We start from the raw sequence: 16,942 nt of genomic DNA, 5'->3' as shown, positions 1-16,942 counted from the left end.
GGAATAAGAGCTGTGTTTCAAAGCCCAGCCATGAGCAGTGATGGGAGGAAACAACAACTGAGCGAGCGCACTGCATTTATACCCAGCAGACCACACCCCCCCCATCCCAACACTTTTATCCCAGATCCATGCAAATTCAAGCAAGTCACATTTCAGTCAGATGACTTCTGCACTGATGGATGTAACTGTGTTTGTGAAGTTTACTCACACTGATAAAGGTTTCTGTTGTGACATAAGCATTGTGACCTGCCTTTAGAGACAAGAGAGCGGGATCAAAGGAACAGATTTAAACTAAATCAGTGTTGAAATGAAGACAAACACAGGACAGATAAAACGGAATAACACATCAGCTGCTTGGAGAAACTACCACAGATACCTTTTGGCTGCCAGGACAGAGACAATTACATCAGTTACTGGCCTCCAGGAATCAACTTCCAGGACTTCAGCTCCGTAAATCAATACAATGCAAAGTTCCAGATAATCAGGAGAATCAGGAGCCTGCTGCAGCCGGCCCCTGTTCATGCACACATCCATTCACTCAGCTTATGCTATTATACAGCTGGGGGGGCTGCACCACCTTAACGTCCTTCATCTGTCCCCCACAGTCTGCTCAGGAGGCACTGCCCAATCATTCAGGATAAGCTCAGCAGCTTTATCTCGTTCTTTTGCTGGTCTGCACAGGGACCTCCTCACCTGGACTGAAAGTCCCGCCTCAGCAGGTTTCACATGAGGCCAGAGGTGATCTTTCCAGTGTCTTCGTTAGATGTTTGCGTTCTCTAGCTACCCGGGCTGCTCTGTGCTAAAGGCAGAGCAGCCCTGGATGCTGTCCACTGCAGGGCCAGCACCGGGACACATGGTGTTCAGCTCATTATGCATGCTTAGCATTTGCATTCAGAAGGTTTTCCCACTCAGCTGATAAGGAGTTGGGCTTCAGATTAACTTAAAGTCAGCCTTAAGGTCATCGGCGGAGTTTGCGGGAGGGCATTGCCCCCCCTGGTGGTCAAAAGAGTTAATTACTGTGATCCCAAATTCATTTGAAAAAATATAATATAATGAAAGAATGTATAGATATTTATAAAACACACACAGCGACAGTAAATATATCCGAATTAATATGACCATTAAAGATGTCCTGTCCTGCAGCCATTCATAACCAACCTGCTGACATTTCCTGGACACCGTGAGGGAAAAGGGTCGGAATCCCGTGGCCATTTTATTGAATTCTGCAGTTTTTTGTCTTTGATTTTCAAACCATGCAGTCAAATTACTTCAATGCCAAAAGCCCCGATGTCCAGAACGAAATAATTAACATTTGTGCAAAATAGTGTGAAAAGTACAAGAAACGGGATTTTTCTCTGTTATCGCAGGTGAAGCCGGTGAAGCCGGTGAAGCCGGTGAAGCCGGGGCTCCGAACCTGGGCAGCAGCTCACAGCAGCAACGTGAAACAACAGTTTTTGGGTTTCATGGATTTTTCTGCACGTGGAGAACATTATAAGGACGTGACTTTAGTGGACTTCAAAGTTGTGATGTCAGGCCATGCGTCATGGTGACAGTAGCAGTTCTCTCGAGCTGTGCGTGTCCAAGCGTGTGCGTGTGTCCAAGCGTGTGCGCATGCAGCGCGCATGAGCGTGCCCTGGTGTTTAGGGCGGGTGGGGGGCACAAAAAGGGGCGCCATGATGTCACGCTATATTTGAGTTTTAATGCGCTGCTGCTCACAGCGTGGCTCAGATCTCCAGTTGGTGTTTTTGTTGTTGTTGTTGTTGTTGTTTTTGTTGTTCTTCTTCTTCTCCTTGTTGTTGTTGTTTTTGTTTTTGTTGTTGTTGTTTTTGTTGTTGTTCTTCTTCTTCTCCTTGTTGTTGTTGTTTTTGTTGTTCTTCTTCTTCCCCTTGTTGTTCTTTTTGTTGTTGTTTTTGTTTTGTTTTGTTGTTGTTTTGTTGTTGTTGTTCTTCTCCTTGTTGTTGTTGTTGTTGTTGTTCTTCTCCTTGTTGTTGTTGTTTGTTGTTTTTGTTGTTCTTCTTCTTCTCCTTGTTGTTCTTTTTGTTGTTGTTGTTTTTTGTTGTTTTTGTTGTTGTTGTTGTTGTTTTTGTTGTTGTTGTTTTGCCCTCCCTGGTGAGAATCTTAAACTCCGCCTGTGCTCAAGGTGTTGAGAAGTTGTGTGTTCTGATTGGATGAAGCTGCCTCCTGAATATAAACACTCCCCAACATGATGAGCCTCTGATCCACAGACCTGTTTTACGCTTTTGTTTCAGACAGACAGGTGCGGTTTTATCTCTACTTTCCCCCCAGCTTCACATCAGCTGAGCATATAAAGAGTCCTGAGTTGACACAACATTGTGTTGAATTTCTGGTTTTTCTGGCTCTGGACATCATGTTGTGTAGGTGGGAAATGATGAGGAGCCTGTTTGTTCTGGGTATCTGTCTTCAGGCATCCTTTGTGTTCTGCTCTGTACCTTTTATGTTTATTCCAAACAAAGCTGTTCTTATTCATTCATTCTTCGGTTTCTCTGATGGACTGACCACAGTCTGATAGTGTGACTGACATGCATCTCCTGTTGAATCCACACCTAACAGGATGTTGGCTCTGCAGCCACAGAAGTCTCTCAGCTGGGAATCATCTTGTTTAACTAAAAAACATGAAAATGTAATCTTTTCTTTTCAGGGTTTATTCACATCCCTGACCTGCTTGGTCCTGCGTGACCTTGAGTGTTTGTTTGGGAGTGAGATATCTGTCCATATTTTCCCTTCCGCATCGGTTACTGGACAGAGACTATTGTGTTCCATCTCCGGGAACAATTGCAGTTGGAAGACAGAGAACTCAGCCTTCCTCCTCTCATTTTCCTTTGGTGAAAGCAGCACAGTCTTGATTCTCTTTCTAAAGACATCAACAGTCTCTGCGGCCCTGAGGTTCTCCGGCAGGCTGTTCCACAGTCGGGGGCCATGATAACTAAAACCGTGTGTTTTAGGTGGAAGACGTGGTTAAAAGGCCGAAGACCTCAGGGTCCGTGAGGGTCCATATGATAAAAGTAAGTCTGATAAAGGACCGTTTGGACATCTAAAAAGGAGTAAAAGAACCTTAAAATCGATCCTGAAGCGCCTCTGGTCCTCGTCAGCACTCGTGCAGCTGAATTCTGCAGAAGCTGGAGATTAAAAATACTCTTTTTTGGAAGAGCAGGCAGTTCAGTAATCTGACCAAGAAGAGATAAAAGCATGCATCAGCACCTCGGTGCCGGCTTTTATTACAGAAACACCTCCAACCTGCAGAAGCTCCCATCATACTGTGTTTATTTAGTGTCTTTTAGGATTTTCTGTGCTGCTTGAATGGATTCTCCTCCTACTTCTGACACTTGTCAGCATCTGTTAGGATGTGTTGTCATGCCAACGGAAAAGCTGTTTATAAATGATTATCATAAACAGTGAAGTTTAAACCGAGCCTTCCCTCTGAACTGAAGCGGACTTTCCTGTAGCTGGAAAAAGAAATGACAAGCTGTCGTAATTTGGAAATAATTCAGACCCAAGGAGCCGACTCAGGCGACAGTTGGCCAGATTAAAGTGTTTATTTCCAAAGAGTGAAAGAGGGTTGGAGGCCGGGAGATGATGCAGCACAGCACATTCACACAGGAGCTCTGCCAGAGAGCAGAGTATGAACCAGTGGAGGTCCAACAAGAGAAAACTGTGAGGAAGCTCCAGCAGAACAACAGCACAGACGCTTTGTCAGAGAACCAGGATGCGGGTCCAGATGGGGTCATCCCCAGGGTCCTGAAGGCCTGTAGGGAGCAGCTGCAGCACCTCCTGAACCTTAGGCAGAGTAAGGAGGACGTCCTGCCCTGTTCCTACAAAAACTCTCAGCTGTCTACCCTCAGACCAGCTGCTCTAACATGCAGCATAATGACACAACTGCATTAGCTCTCCTCAGTAAGCAAATGAACCCTTTTCAGGACCTGCCTGCATCTGTCTGCCCTGAAGCCCTGGACCTGATCATAAGAAGAGAAAAGGTTAATCAACACGAGGAACAGCTCTACCCAGCTCTTCATAGAGCGGCACGAGGCTTCTTCGGCTCCACTTCTACATGGAGAGCTGAGCAGAAACAGCAACGGATCAAACCTACTCAGTTAGCTTCTGGAAGGTGCATTTTCACAGTTTTCTTTATCCATTCGGACTCGCCAGCAGCCTCCCTTGAGCTCCGGCGTTGTGAATATGGCTGGATTCCAGCGTTTCTGGGATGTTGGGGAAGGGAAAGGTTTGAGTAATAAACGCAGAATCCTGGCTTCGGATCCTGTTTCTATCAGGATGGAGGAAGAGGAAGTATCTTTGTTTGAGCCTCAGCAGAAAAGAAGGACACATGGTTAGTTTATTGGACCTTGAAGTAAATTCTTACAGAAACTGATGTTGGTGTTTGTTTTAAACCAGTAATGAGAGAAAACTGTGGCCGTCAGAGGACTTTAAGGTCCCACCACTGCTGACACAAAGTCTCCTTTCTGGCTTGTGAGGTTAGTTTACTCCACCCTAAACTTTGTCTTCCTTCTTCATCTGACAGATATAGGGTCCTCTTCTCTGTGGCTCGAGGATATCATCTCACTCTTTCACTCCAAGCCAAATTTTCTCATTTATCAGATGAGTCATTGAATGCCTCTCCAGATATTTATTCTATGTAAATGTAAAATATGCAGTAGTTTTATGATGCAACAACCTCACTGTTGGGCCAAGTTTGGGCTCTGGTGACCTTCAGTCCTCTGCACACCTGCAGGTGAACGAATGAAGGTCATTTGGACGGATATGGACTGAAAGAAGGTTCCGCCTGGGGGCAAATCCCCCAGAGCAGCATGAAGGTGGGGGACATAGTGGCGCACCTGAGGTTTTCTTTGCCCTACTTCTACATCGTTGTGCATGAACATGTTAAAGTTTTCATAGTTTCTGTCAGTTTTGAACTGGTTAGCAGCATTAAACAATGTTCCAGTGAGCGTGTCGTGCTGAATTGGGCTGAATTGGGCTGATATATATATATATTGGGCTGATATATATATATATTGGGCTGAATTGGGCTGATATATATATATATTGGGCTGATATATATATATATTGGGCTGATATATATATATATTGGGCTGATATAACTGTAAATACAGCCCTAGGAGGCGGGCAGGTTTGAGTTGTGCACAGCTGTGTCACATTAGTTTGAGCAGCTGTTTCTCTGGTTTGTTGTTTTAAAGCAGCCTTACGTCAGTGTGATATAATATAATATAATATAATATAATATAATATAATATAATATGATATAATATAATATAATATAATATAATATAATATAATATGATATAATATAATATAATATAATATAATATAACTGTAATACAGCCCTAGGAGGCGGGCAGGTTTGCATGATTGGATCTTTGTGATCTGCAGGACCCGCTTTGACGAGCAGGTTTGGAGTGGTTCAAAAGTGCCGTTTTAAAGAGTTATTAATATGATTGATCTGTGGTAAAAGGAACGATCAGAGATGAGAACAACGTCATGAATACAGATGACAGACTGCAGTCTCCCTCATAAGTAAGAACATGCAGCAGCCTTTCCAACATGGCGTCTGTCACATGACCGTCTCGCAGGAGAAAGTCCGTTCAGTTCGTATCGGGTGGTCAAGGCAACCAGCTGCTGTCAGATTCATGCAAGAGGCCAGAGTCATCTTGGTCCCAAAGCTTTGCTGCAGACATGGAACCAGCAGAACCCAGGCGGAACCCAGGCGGAACCCAGGTAGAACCCTGGCAGAACCCAGGAAGAACCCAGGAAGAACCCTGGTGGAATCCAGGCAGAACTCAGGAAGAACCCAGGAAGAACCCTGGAAGAACCCTGGCAGAACCCAGGTAGAACCCTGGTGGAATCCAGGCAGAACCCTGGTGGAATCCAGGCTGAACCCTGGAAGAACCCAGGCGGAACCCAGGAAGAACCCTGGTGGAACCCAGGAAGAATCCTGGCAGAACCCAGGAAGAACCCTGGTGGAATCCAGGCTGAATCCTGGAAGAACCCAGGCGGAACCCAGGAAGAATGCAGGCAGAACCCAGGAAGAACCCTGGAAGAACCCAGGAAGAACCCTGGTGGAATCCAGGCAGAACCCAGGTAGAACCCAGGAAGAATGCCGGCAGAACCCAGGAAGAATGCAGGCAGAACCCAGGAAGAACCCTGGCAGAACCCAGGTAGAACCCTGGTGGAATCCAGGCGGAACCCAGGAAGAACCCTGGAAGAACCCAGGAAGAATCCTGGCAGAACCCAGGAAGAACCCTGGTGGAATCCAGGCTGAATCCTGGAAGAACCCAGGCGGAACCCAGGAAGAATGCAGGCAGAACCCAGGAAGAACCCTGGAAGAACCCAGGAAGAACCCTGGTGGAATCCAGGCAGAACCCAGGTAGAACCCAGGAAGAATGCCGGCAGAACCCAGGAAGAATGCAGGCAGAACCCAGGAAGAACCCTGGCAGAACCCAGGAAGAACCCTGGTGGAATCCAGGCAGAACCCAGGAAGAATGCCGGCAGAACCCTGGAAGAATCCTGGAAGAACCCTGGTGGAACCAGCAGAACCCAGGAAGAATGCCGGCAGAACCCTGGAAGAATCCTGGAAGAACCCTGGTGGAACCAGCAGAACCCAGGCAGAACCCAGGAAGAACCCTGGTGGAATCCAGGCGGAACCCAGGAAGAACCCAGGAAGAATGCAGGAAGAACCCTGGTGGAACCAGCAGAACCCAGGCAGAACCCAGGTAGAACCCTGGAAGAATGCAGGCAGAATCCTGGCAGAACCCAGGAAGAACCCTGGCAGAACCCAGGTAGAACCCTGGTGGAATCCAGGCTGAATCCTGGAAGAACCCAGGCGGAACCCAGGAAGAATGCAGGCAGAATCCTGGCAGAACCCAGGAAGAACCCTGGAAGAACCCTGGCAGAACCCTGGAAGAACCCACGGTGTCCTGTAAGGAATGAGAGGTGGTGCCATGACAGATATTAGTTTCACTAACATCCTGCTGTCACCAAATATCTGTATAAAGTTCAGAGGACAGTTGGGGACCGAGCCGGCCCTCCGGACCTGTTCATTCAGTCTTTTCCTGTCCCACTCAAAGCTGTCAGAGTCCCAACAGAAACCTCTCAGAACCCGCCACAGCAGCTCTATAACATACATATCTAACATATTTAGCTTTTTCTGTCCAGTTCGGTCTCTTATTCAGATGAACATCCGAGTATCTGATCTCCTGTATGATGTCATTATCCAAATCCTGGATGTTCACCGGTGTAATCAGTGGTTTTCAGACGTCTGTTACCATCTTCTTTGTTTTGGTGGCACTAATGTTGAAGTGGTTCAGTTCACACCTTTCACTGGAGTCAGAGGCAGAGAACAGCTGTCCAACACTTATATATATATATATATATACATACATAACTTGGTCAGCAAGTGTTGACCAAGTGTTTCTAAAAGCAGAAACAGCTGTTTGGTTATGTGACCAGTAAATGCAGTAATCTGTGAAATATTAAAGTCTTTCCATTTTCTTCTAGCTTTTCTAAAACAAAATGTGCTAAAACAGGAATATATAGAAGCAGATGAGCAGTTAGAAAGCGTAGTTAGAGGTGCCTGTCACCTGGTCACCTGGTCACCTGGTTAGTTTTTATCAGGTCCACACATCCTGCTCTGTTGTTAATATGGAAGATTTACACCACGACACACCTCTGATGGGTCATGCTACGCATTTTTGTTTGTGGGGTAAATTTAAAAGAACAAACAAAAGAAAAGTTTTATTTATCATAGAATAAAGACTAAATTAAATCGCATCGAGTAGCCCTGCAGAACCGTGAGAAGGACAGTGATTTAATTACAGATCGAAGGTTTAGTGACAGAAGCGTCTGATTTTAAAAGAGATATGTCTGAGATCTGAACTTTTGCCCTGGAGGTACATCACAGATCAAAGGGGCTGACTGAGAAGAGCATCATTAGTCAGTCAGATGGTTCACGATGAACTCATGTCGAACTGTGAGTTAAACTCCTAAAAGGGCAGATTGAGTGCTGCCATTTCACTTAAACCCACACCTCAGACAGAAACAGCAGTTTCTGAAGGTCCACTTTCTACACGACCTTCGGTGGAATAGAGACACCTTAAAGGTTAGTAAAAAGATTTGCCATATCTATGGAGACACTGCTGCATTTTAAAGACGCCCTGGGACTGAGATAGTCACCAGACAACCGTTTATAATTGTTAAATTCTATGTTACAGTTACACCAAAAACCTCTTCAGAGAGCACAAAGAAAGACGTCTTAGTTGTACTTTGTGGGTTTCAGTTGATTAACAAAGTCTCAGAGATCCAAAGCCGAGTCTGAGGGGAAGATGATTGAGTCACAACTCAGAGATGCAGCATGTGATCTCAGCTGAGCTCTTTCAACCTCAATGAACAAGACCAAGGATTGATGAAAGCACCCAGATGAAGCCCTCCATGCCCTGGACTCTGCTGCAGCCCCAGACCATCACAGACGCTGCTTTAAACCTTCCTCTGAGAACAGCTGGATGCTCTTTCTCAGCAGTTTTTCCCAGAAGCAGCTGAAACGTGGACTCATCTGCCCACAGAACACGTGTCCACTGTCTTTCTGTCCCTCTGAGATGAGCTGGAGTCCAGAGAACTGGGCCGTGGTTCTGCTCAGAGCTGATATATGGCTTCCTCCTGGTGTGATGCAGCTTCAGCTCACATTTCTGGATGCAGCCGTGGACTGTGTTGAGTGGAAATGCTTCTCCCAGCTCCTCCTGAGCCCATGTGGCTGTATGGATCATGGTGGCCTGACGGTTTCTCCTGCAGTGCTGCCTGAGGGCTCCGAGCTCATCCAGCAGGGCTTTCTGTCCTTGGCCTTTCCACACTGAGACTTCCCCAGACTCCCTGAATCTGTTCCCAATATCCTGCTCTGTAGATGCTGAAAGACCAAAGTTCTTTCCAGTCTGACTCTGAGGAATATTTCCTGAACTTATTGATGATTCTCTGATGGAGTTTGGCCCAAAGCGGTGAGCCACGACCCATCCTTGTTGGAGAGGCTGAACCTTTGGTGGAAGCTGCTTTTATACCCAATCCTGACACCCTCACCTGTCAGCAGGTAACCTGCTGCTTGGAGAAGCTCCAGAAGCTGTTGCTGTAGATTCTATAAACTTTCTGTCTTTCTTTGGATTTTTTGCAGTATGAACTGGGAAACTTTCACATAAGATTAAGCACAAGACTTAACTCACCAGGCACCAGGAAATAAAACATTTAGAGCCATAAACCTTTGCATTATATATCTGTTCATGGTTTTGGTGGATCTGGTTGGTTTAAAGACAACATAACCCCCCCCCCCCCCCACAGTCTGACTGCTCTCTCCGATTTCATAAGACAAGACTATTCTTGGGTGGTCAAATGCAGAACTCAGTCTTCCTTCCTAACTGCTGAACTGTCATTTGACTGAAAAAAACAAAACATCAAGTTTCAACAGAAAACCACTGAGCTTCCCCACGAGGCCATTTGTCTCTGAAGTGCTGCTAACTTTAATTATTAAGCTTATATCATTTCACATATAACACCAGTCAGCTAAATCTGCCCTGAACATGTGAGTTAACTGTGTCTCTTACATTCTGACACGTAGACAAAGAAACCAAAGGATTTTATAACCTAAGAGAGGAAAAAAGGTTCTCTGATAAAAACAGGCAGAAGTTATGATCATTTTCACAATCTATCAATCAAAAGCAGGTGTGGTCATGATCAAGATCTTATTCAGAATGATAATGCAGAAAAAAGCCTAAAAACCTTTAGCTTTTAGCCAGAGGTGAGGCCAGAGGTGAGGCCAGAGGTGAGGCTGGAGGTGAGGCCAGAGGTGAGGCCGGAGGTGAGGCCAGAGGTGAAGCCGGAGGTGAGGCTGGAGGTGAGGCCGGAGGTGAGGCCTGAGGTGAGGCCGGAGGTGAGGCCGGAGGTGAGGCCAGAGGTGAGACCTGAGGTGAGGCCTGAGGTGAAGCCGGAGGTGAGGCCGGAGGTGAGGCCAGAGGTGAAGCCGGAGGTGAGGCCGGAGGTGAAGCCGGAGGTGAGGCCGGAGGTGAGGCCAGAGGTGAAGCCGGAGGTGAGGCTGGAGGTGAGGCCGGAGGTGAGGCCTGAGGTGAGGCCGGAGGTGAGGCCGGAGGTGAGGCCGGAGGTGAGGCCGGAGGTGAGGCCAGAGGTGAGACCTGAGGTGAGGCCTGAGGTGAAGCCGGAGGTGAGGCCGGAGGTGAGGCCGGAGGTGAGGCCGGAGGTGAGGCCGGAGGTGAGGCCGGAGGTGAGGCCAGAGGTGAGGCCGGAGGTGAGGCCAGAGGTGAGGCCTGAGGTGAAGCCGGAGGTGAGGCCGGAGGTGAGGCCGGAGGTGAGGCCTGAGGTGAGACCTGAGGTGAGGCCTGAGGTGAAGCCGGAGGTGAGGCCGGAGGTGAGGCCGGAGGTGAAGCCGGAGGTGAGGCCGGAGGTGAGGCCAGAGGTGAGGCCGGAGGTGAGGCCAGAGGTGGGGCCAGAGGTGAGGCCAGAGGTGAGGCCGGAGGTGAGGCCAGAGGTGAGGCCTGAGGTGAGGCCTGAGGTGAGGCCAGAGGTGAAGCCGGAGGTGAGGCCAGAGGTGAGGCCGGAGGTGAAGCCGGAGGTGAGGCCGGAGGTGAGGCCAGAGGTGAGGCCAGAGGTGAGGCCAGAGGTGAGGCCAGAGGTGGGGCCAGAGGTGAGGCCGGAGGTGAGGCCAGAGGTGAGGCCAGAGGTGAGGCCAGAGGTGAGGCCGGAGGTGAGGCCTGAGGTGAGGCCAGAGGTGAAGCCGGAGGTGAAGCCGGAGGTGAGGCCGGAGGTGAGGCCAGAGGTGAGGCCTGAGGTGAGGCCGGAGGTGAGGCCAGAGGTGAGGCCAGAGGTGAGGCCAGAGGTGAGGCCAGAGGTGAAGCCGGAGGTGAGGCCGGAGGTGAGGCCGGAGGTGAGGCCAGAGGTGAGGCCGGAGGTGAGGCCAGAGCTGAGGCCGGAGGTGAGGCCAGAGGTGAGGCCGGAGGTGAGGCCTGAGGTGAGGCCGGAGGTGAGGCCAGAGGTGAGGCCGGAGGTGAGGCCTGAGGTGAGACCTGAGGTGAGGCTGGAGGTGAGGCCTGAGGTGAGACCTGAGGTGAGGCCTGAGGTGAAGCCGGAGGTGAGGCCGGAGGTGAGGCCAGAGGTGAGGCCGGAGGTGAGGCCGGAGGTGAGGCCAGAGGTGAGGCCGGAGGTGAGGCCAGAGGTGAGGCCGGAGGTGAGGCCTGAGGTGAGGCCGGAGGTGAGGCCAGAGGTGAGGCCAGAGGTGAGGCCAGAGGTGAGGCCGGAGGTGAGGCCAGAGGTGAAGCCAGAGGTGAGGCCAGAGGTGAAGCCAGAGGTGAGGCCAGAGGTGAAGCCGGAGGTGAGGCCAGAGGTGAGGCCGGAGGTGAGGCCAGAGGTGAGGCCTGAGGTGAGGCCTGAGGTGAGGCCAGAGGTGAAGCCGGAGGTGAGGCCGGAGGTGAGGCCGGAGGTGAGGCCGGAGGTGAGGCCGGAGGTGAGGCCTGAGGTGAGGCCAGAGGTGAGGCCGGAGGTGAGGCCGGAGGTGAGGCCGGAGGTGAGGCCGGAGGTGAGGCCAGAGGTGAGGCCAGAGGTGAGGCCAGAGGTGGGGCCGGAGGTGAGGCCGGAGGTGAGGCCAGAGGTGAGGCCAGAGGTGAGGCCAGAGGTGAGGCCGGAGGTGAGGCCAGAGGTGAAGCCGGAGGTGAAGCCGGAGGTGAGGCCGGAGGTGAGGCCAGAGGTGAGGCCTGAGGTGAGGCCTGAGGTGAGGCCAGAGGTGAAGCCGGAGGTGAGGCCGGAGGTGAGGCCGGAGGTGAGGCCAGAGGTGAGGCCAGAGGTGAGGCCAGAGGTGAGGCCAGAGGTGAAGCCGGAGGTGAGGCCGGAGGTGAGGCCGGAGGTGAGGCCAGAGGTGAGGCCGGAGGTGAGGCCAGAGCTGAGGCCGGAGGTGAGGCCGGAGGTGAGGCCGGAGGTGAGGCCTGAGGTGAGGCCGGAGGTGAGGCCAGAGGTGAGGCTGGAGGTGAGGCCTGAGGTGAGACCTGAGGTGAGGCTGGAGGTGAGGCCTGAGGTGAAGCCGGAGGTGAGGCCGGAGGTGAGGCCAGAGGTGAGGCCGGAGGTGAGGCCGGAGGTGAGGCCAGAGGTGAGGCCGGAGGTGAGGCCGGAGGTGAGGCCGGAGGTGAGGCCTGAGGTGAGGCCGGAGGTGAGGCCAGAGGTGAGGCCAGAGGTGAGGCCGGAGGTGAGGCCAGAGGTGAAGCCAGAGGTGAGGCCAGAGGTGAAGCCAGAGGTGAGGCCAGAGGTGAAGCCGGAGGTGAGGCCAGAGGTGAGGCCGGAGGTGAGGCCAGAGGTGAGGCCTGAGGTGAGGCCTGAGGTGAGGCCAGAGGTGAAGCCGGAGGTGAGGCCGGAGGTGAGGCCGGAGGTGAGGCCGGAGGTGAGGCCGGAGGTGAGGCCTGAGGTGAGGCCAGAGGTGAGGCCGGAGGTGAGGCCGGAGGTGAGGCCGGAGGTGAGGCCGGAGGTGAGGCCAGAGGTGAGGCCAGAGGTGAGGCCAGAGGTGAGGCCGGAGGTGAGGCCGGAGGTGAGGCTGGAGGTGAGGCCGGAGGTGGGGCCGGAGGTGAGGCCAGAGGTGAGGCCGGAGGTGAGGCCAGAGGTGAAGCCAGAGGTGAGGCCAGAGGTGAGGCCGGAGCTGAGGCCAGAGGTGAGGCCGGAGGTGAGGCCAGAGGTGAGGCCAGAGGTGAGGCCAGAGGTGAAGCCAGAGGTGAGGCCAGAGGTGAAGCCAGAGGTGAGGCCAGAGGTGAGGCCGGAGCTGAGGCCGGAGCTGAGGCCGGAGCTGAGGCCGGAGCTGAGGCCAGAGGTGAGGCCGGAGGTGAGGCCGGAGGTGAGGCCGGAGGTGAGGCCGGAGGTGAGGCCGGAGGTGAGGCCGGAGGTGAGGCCGGAGGTGAGGCCAGAGGTGAGGCCAGAGGTGAGGCCAGAGGTGGGGCCGGAGGTGAGGCCGGAGGTGAGGCCGGAGGTGAGGCCGGAGGTGAGGCCAGAGGTGAGGCCGGAGGTGAGGCCAGAGGTGAGGCCAGAGGTGAGGCCAGAGGTGGGGCCGGAGGTGAGGCCAGAGGTGAGGCCAGAGGTGAGGCCAGAGGTGGGGCCAGAGGTGAGGCCGGAGGTGAGGCCGGAGGTGAGGCCGGAGCTGAGGCCGGAGGTGAGGCCGGAGGTGAGGCCGGAGGTGAGGCCAGAGGTGAGGCCAGAGGTGAGGCCAGAGGTGAGGCCGGAGGTGAGGCCAGAGGTGAGGCCAGAGGTGAGGCCAGAGGTGAGGCCGGAGGTGAGGCCGGAGGTGAGGCCGGAGCTGAGGCCGGAGCTGAGGCCGGAGGTGAGGCCAGAGGTGAGGCCAGAGCTGAGGCCGGAGGTGAGGCCGGAGGTGAGGCCGGAGCTGAGGCCGGAGCTGAGGCCGGAGGTGAGGCCAGAGGTGAGGCCAGAGCTGAGGCCGGAGGTGAGGCCAGAGGTGAGGCCTGAGGTGAGGCAGGAGGTGAGGCCGGAGGTGAGGCCTGAGGTGAGGCCAGAGGTGAGGCCGGAGGTGAGGCCGGAGGTGAGGCCGGAGGTGAGGCCAGAGGTGAGGCCGGAGGTGAGGCCGGAGGTGAGGCCGGAGGTGAGGCCGGAGGTGAGGCCAGAGGTGAGGCCGGAGCTGAGGCCGGAGGTGAGGCCAGAGGTGAGGCCAGAGGTGAGGCCGGAGGTGAGGCCAGAGGTGAGGCCGGAGGTGAGGCCGGAGGTGAGGCCAGAGGTGAGGCCAGAGGTGAGGCCAGAGGTGAGGCCAGAGGTGAAGCCGGAGGTGAAGCCGGAGGTGAGGCCAGAGGTGAGGCCAGAGGTGAGGCCGGAGGTGAGGCCGGAGGTGAGGCCAGAGGTGAGGCCGGAGGTGAGGCCGGAGGTGAGGCCGGAGGTGAGGCCGGAGCTGAGGCCGGAGGTGAGGCCAGAGGTGAGGCCAGAGGTGAGGCCAGAGGTGAGGCCAGAGGTGAGGCCGGAGGTGAGGCCAGAGGTGAGGCCGGAGCTGAGGCCGGAGGTGAGGCCAGAGGTGAGGCCAGAGGTGAGGCCAGAGGTGAGGCCGGAGGTGAGGCCGGAGGTGAGGCCAGAGGTGAGGCCGGAGGTGAGGCCGGAGGTGAGGCCGGAGGTGAGGCCTGAGGTGAGGCCTGAGGTGAGGCCAGAGGTGAAGCCGGAGGTGAGGCCAGAGGTGAGGCCGGAGGTGAAGCCGGAGGTGAGGCCGGAGGTGAGGCCAGAGGTGAGGCCAGAGGTGAGGCCAGAGGTGAGGCCAGAGGTGGGGCCAGAGGTGAGGCCGGAGGTGAGGCCAGAGGTGAGGCCAGAGGTGAGGCCAGAGGTGAGGCCGGAGGTGAGGCCTGAGGTGAGGCCAGAGGTGAAGCCGGAGGTGAAGCCGGAGGTGAGGCCGGAGGTGAGGCCAGAGGTGAGGCCTGAGGTGAGGCCTGAGGTGAGGCCAGAGGTGAAGCCGGAGGTGAGGCCGGAGGTGAGGCCGGAGGTGAGGCCAGAGGTGAGGCCAGAGGTGAGGCCAGAGGTGAGGCCAGAGGTGAAGCCGGAGGTGAGGCCGGAGGTGAGGCCGGAGGTGAGGCCAGAGGTGAGGCCGGAGGTGAGGCCAGAGCTGAGGCCGGAGGTGAGGCCAGAGGTGAGGCCGGAGGTGAGGCCTGAGGTGAGGCCGGAGGTGAGGCCAGAGGTGAGGCTGGAGGTGAGGCCTGAGGTGAGACCTGAGGTGAGGCTGGAGGTGAGGCCTGAGGTGAGACCTGAGGTGAGGCCTGAGGTGAAGCCGGAGGTGAGGCCGGAGGTGAGGCCAGAGGTGAGGCCGGAGGTGAGGCCGGAGGTGAGGCCAGAGGTGAGGCCGGAGGTGAGGCCAGAGGTGAGGCCGGAGGTGAGGCCTGAGGTGAGGCCGGAGGTGAGGCCAGAGGTGAGGCCAGAGGTGAGGCCAGAGGTGAGGCCGGAGGTGAGGCCAGAGGTGAAGCCAGAGGTGAGGCCAGAGGTGAAGCCAGAGGTGAGGCCAGAGGTGAAGCCGGAGGTGAGGCCAGAGGTGAGGCCGGAGGTGAGGCCAGAGGTGAGGCCGGAGGTGAGGCCAGAGGTGAGGCCGGAGGTGAGGCCGGAGCTGAGGCCGGAGCTGAGGCCGGAGGTGAGGCCAGAGGTGAGGCCGGAGGTGAGGCCGGAGGTGAGGCCGGAGCTGAGGCCGGAGCTGAGGCCGGAGGTGAGGCCAATAGAGCTAAAACTTTCATTAAATGACAAACTAAACCCAAAGCTCTGCCAGGACAGGAAATCCCAAACACAAACTTATTTTTACACGTAAAACATTTAATCGAATTAAACTAAAAGCCAGGGATAAAATTAAATATTAACTTATATCTGGTGATTAGATGAATAGATGCAGCTGAGTAATGAGTTACAAGGAAAAGAGAAGAAACTGTAACCGAGGACATCTAGGGACAACGACAGGAAACAGCAGAGAAAGCCAGACTGTATGTGTATAAATGTCTCTGTAGAGGATCTGTTATGTGTCTCAGCTGAAATGCAGCGGCGAGGCGACCCGGGGCCGACAGGAAGCATCAGGCAGCAACAGATGTCACCACTGTTCAGGCATCATGGGATGACTGAGAAATGGATTCAGATTCAGAGTGTGAAACTAGATATAAATAAGGCAGGAACCATCGGATCTCTTGGTGGTTACAAGCATCACATGGAAGGAAGAGGCGTCACTGCGGCTTCCCAACCTCCAGCAGAGAGGCTGTCGGGTACGTCTCCTTCATATGTTTCATTATGTCACACCGGAGGTATCACACTGAGCCTTTACAGAACACGTGTTACTTCCTTAAATACAACTAATATAAGCTAAATGTAATTCCACCTTAAGAGTGCTCTTAAGGAGGAACAAAGGGACAGTACCATGACACCTTTCCCTAGAACAGCTGTTCTCCCACCTAAAACGAGCTGCTAAATGAAGTGTGACCATCACATCAATGCACACCAGTTTATTGGGTTCCATGATTCCTCCAGGTTCCTCCAGGTTCCTCCAGACTCCTCCAGGTTCCTCCAGACTCCTCCAGGTTCCTCTAGGTTCCTCCAGACTCCTCCAGACTCCTCCAGGTTCCTCCAGACTCCTCCAGATTCCTCCAGACTCCTCCAGGTTCTTCCAAGTTCTTCCAAATTACTCCAGATTCCTCCAGACTCCTGCAGATTACTCCAGGTTCTTCCAGGTTCCTCCAGACTCCTGCAGATTACTCCAGGTTCTTCCAGGTTCCTCCAGATTCCTGCAGATTACTCCAGGTTCTTCCAGGTTCCTCCAGATTCCTGCAGATTACTCCAGGTTCTTCCAGGTTCCTCCAGACTCCTGCAGGTTCTTCCAGGTTCCTCCAGATTCTTCCAGACTCCTCCAGGTTCTTCCAAGTTCTTCCAAGTTCCTCCAGACTCCTGCAGGTTCCTCCAGATTCCTCCAGGTTCTTCCAGGTTCTTCCAGAATCCTACAGATTCCTCCAGACTCCTCCAGGTTCTTCCAAGTTCCTCCAGGTTCCTCCAGACTCCTCCAAACTCCTGCAGGTTCCTGCAGATTCCTGCTGTTCATCCAAGTCTCCTGGAGACAGGAGGTGAGGATGCCAGGGCTGCAGAGCGGTCCTGATGTAGAGCTGTCTGCTGATGACTGAGCTGCTCCGTCACATGTCACCGGGCCGCTGTTCCAGAAACTTTCTGTCTCACTTTCACCGTTTTAAGCATCAAATTCTAGATTTATTTATATTTTCTAAAAACAATCAAGTTTACTGAAAATAATAAGAATAATTGCCTTTTACTCTAGTTTGTGTTAAAAATTCAGATGAAACTTGGGTGAAAATGTTCTGGGAGACGCCAAAGAGCCAAAGACTGATTCCCCATAAGTCTGACGGACAGTCATGCTGAGATGCTGCAGGCAGCGATT

The 16,942-nt window shown here is 53.5% G+C and overlaps 1 protein-coding gene across 2 annotated transcripts in view; it reads right to left on the bottom strand.

Moving 5' to 3' along the window:
* Positions 1-3,616: 3,616 nt before the first annotated feature.
* Positions 3,617-16,942, bottom strand: part of myo5b (myosin VB) — a 114,263-nt gene continuing 100,937 nt past the window's right edge. For both annotated transcript variants that reach the window (XM_072371501.1, XM_072371502.1), the window contains exon 40: positions 3,617-3,631. The gene's annotated coding sequence lies outside the window, so the exon portion shown is untranslated. The remainder of the gene's footprint in view (positions 3,632-16,942) is intronic.

This window comes from Leuresthes tenuis, unplaced genomic scaffold, assembly GCF_036924035.1.
Source record: "Leuresthes tenuis unplaced genomic scaffold, fLeuTen1.0.hap1 SCAF_19, whole genome shotgun sequence".
Classification (NCBI taxonomy): domain Eukaryota; kingdom Metazoa; phylum Chordata; class Actinopteri; order Atheriniformes; family Atherinopsidae; genus Leuresthes; species Leuresthes tenuis.
The sequence above is the reverse complement of the archived record's forward strand: the minus strand, read 5'-3'. Positions and strand labels throughout refer to the sequence as shown.